Consider the following 3,187-nt stretch of genomic DNA (forward strand, 5'->3'; position numbering starts at 1 on the left):
AACCCAATAAATTGTGTTACCGGTTTACATACCGATCACATAGCGGTGAAAATCACTTAGATTGGTGTCATATAAAGTATATCTTCCATACCTCTGATTGTTTAGATGCGATTTTTTATATAAGTATGTAACTCCTCTATCGATGTATGCAGATGTATTCAAAAGCAGTTATCTGTCAAAGTAAAATTTGCAGATGTTCATGAAAAGTATGAAGCCTTCGGCATAGCCGAAGACAGCGCTGCTCTTACTTGTTAGTAGTTTACAAATGTGTAGGACTGACTTGAGGTTCATATTGAGCACTGATATACATAGGTGCAGCAATATTATAGACAAACCAAGTCATAAAAAACAACGGTGATCCTTTGTTTGAACCGCAAGAACAAATGTACCAATGGAATTGCGAGAATGTAATTAATATTTATACTAAATACCTGTACAGTACACAATACTCATATCTGTTGTTGTGCTTCCGTGTTCTTTACCTTTAAGATTGTACACAGAACACTATATTTTGTACTGGGGGCTCCTTAGGCCGGCAGCAGTCCAGGCAGAGTTACCAACTATTCACTGAGTGCATTTAGCTTCCTGCGCACTTATCCGGAGAGCTGTAGCTATTGTTGCACCTCCTTGTTCCTAGTAGGCTTTTGTACGCCTGAGCAGGATTCACTTAATAATTTAAGCTGGAAAACTACACTATTTTGAACTAAGAGTTTTACAAATCACCCGCGTCCACTGCATTCGGTTTTAAGTTAAACACAAGCTAATATTTTTAGATTTAATTAATATTTGCTTTATTTGCTTTAAATTGCTCCGCGCGACCGCTTGGTTTCTAAGTCCGATTCGAATTGAATTTACATTCGTTTTATTTTACTACTTGTAGGTATATGTGGAACGTAAGCTCGCTTGTATATGGGATATGCCCATGGTGTAATAATAACAAGGTGTTGTCAGTAACTTAACCTCACTTTTTCGGCAGGTCTATTCCGGTCACGCATTTTAAAGTAGTAGAAAAAGTACTAACTATTTACTACTTTTAATCCGTTCGTGCATACTATTTCAAATTAAATGTAGAAAAATTTTTAATTACAGGCTTATAAGCCTGAATATATGTTTGTATCGTAAGCTCCACACAGGTTGCACATATATTGTAACTTATAAAAAAGTGCAGGCCGTAAAATAAGGCAATTTCCTATAAAACTGTAAATGATTTTTTAAATAGATTAGTAATAATAATACTAGATTGGCGCTTACACATATGTTAGTGTTTGACCGAGCTTCTCCTCCGACTTGTGGCGTGCGCCTTGATGTTGTCACACAAAGCGGAGGGACCTACAGTTTTACGCCGACTCCGAACGGCGATTGCACTTTTATGAGAAGCCTTCATGGCAGTAATACACTCGGAGGTTTGCCATTGCCTGCCGAGGGACGACCGCTGTTAAGAAAAAACCTTTTTTTCTATATTTTTTGCGATGTTGCTTTGACCAGGGCTTGAACCCAGATGATGCGGAGTGGAGCGCGTGCTGCTTACCACTACGCCACAGCGGCTGGCATGCGAGTGTCGACTGGCAGTAGAATAGAAATTTGTCGATCGAGTCGATCATCTTTTATTTTGCTATTGTGTAACTTGATCGATAAAAATTTGTACTATTGTGAATGGTGACGGAATTGTAAACAGCTGTTTGTTTGTTTACATTTGTTTCTTTAATGTTTCATTTACATAATTTTTAAAATAATTGCTTTTATTATAAAATTTAAAAAATGGACACAGTTGAAATATGGTTTAGTGATGAGGAAGATGATGTGGGAGCTAATAGATTAGTAGAGTTGGCTAAAGCATGGAGGGAATTGCGAGATTCGTCGGATCCCATGGAGTTGGAAGATGAAGTGTATGTACATATGTGAATTTTATGAAAAGAAGTTGCGTTCCCGATGCTTCAAGGTTTTTAGGTTTTACAGGATTTGCAGGAAAAGCTGTTTTCCTCATTAATAAATTTTATGGAAGTTTAAGAAATACGGTACCGTTTAGTTATTTGTACAATGATGTTGAGTATTTGTGTCCAAACGCGTGACCCGAGTTTTAAAACTTTAACATACAAGTGCAGTGAAAGAATTAAACTTTAATTTATCATAAAGATTTCAAGTTTCCGAGCATTAGTTAATTAATAAATTATGCAGTGTTTTGTAAACTTTGATGTTGGTTCTGCGCAAAAACACTGTGGATGGCGAAGCCGGAATTATATGCACAAGAAATATTGTATATCTTTCACAAAAGAAGCGGAGCTTCCTCCCCTGCTCTTTACGGAAATTCCTTTGCCTATGTCCTCACTCTCCTGCATCAGCTCGACCAACCGCGCAAGTTGCCTTTTGTTGTTACAATTTTTTATCTGTAATTCAGACACATATGTACATACATATGTATATTTCACAATTTTTTACAACTTCCAATTCAATTGACTTACTTTTTATCAATTATAGTACCACTTTCTTATGTAAATTTTATAAACGCAAAATCCAACGACTAAAAAACAGCAATGGAAGGATGAGCGATTAAAAAGTATTCACAGTCGCTAATTGAGCGACTAAGCGACACTCACAATAGCATCGATAATCGATAATCGCTTAATAGTCGTTTATCTACTGCCAGTCGACACTCGCAATAGGGGTGAAAGGCTACCCAAGCAATGCGTTACATTGGGCAAGGCAAGGTAAGCGTGCAGCCTTGCGACGTCTACTACAGCGGCCACGTAAAGGAGCGCAAATTCTGTGTTGGATTTGTTATAAGAGAGAGACTGCTTCGCTGATTAGAGGCGTTCACCCCGGTGGGCGAACGTCTAGCCACAATCCGCTTCAATTCTTCAGCTAGATTCTTCAACATCTCGCTCATCTGTGCGTGAAAAAGAACGACGAGGCGTCTAAGGATCTCTTTTATACTTCTATCAGCGCTTGGAGCGCACATATGAGCGCAGCCCCCCCGACACGATATAAAAATCATGCTTGGCGATTTAAATGCCAAGGTGGGCACTGCACTGTCGGAAAATTCCGTCTCCACGACGTACGACCGATAACGGACTGAGGCTGATCGACTTCATCCAGGTCCGAAATATGTATAAAAAGATCCATCAAGCTACGTGGCTGTCTCCAGATCGAAAAACGAGAAACCAAATCGATCATTTTGTGATGTGCGCCC

The sequence above is a fragment of the Rhagoletis pomonella genome, unplaced genomic scaffold, assembly GCF_013731165.1.
Source record: "Rhagoletis pomonella isolate Grant_MI unplaced genomic scaffold, Rhpom_1.0 Rhpom_scaffold_03852, whole genome shotgun sequence".
Lineage (NCBI taxonomy): Eukaryota > Metazoa > Arthropoda > Insecta > Diptera > Tephritidae > Rhagoletis > Rhagoletis pomonella.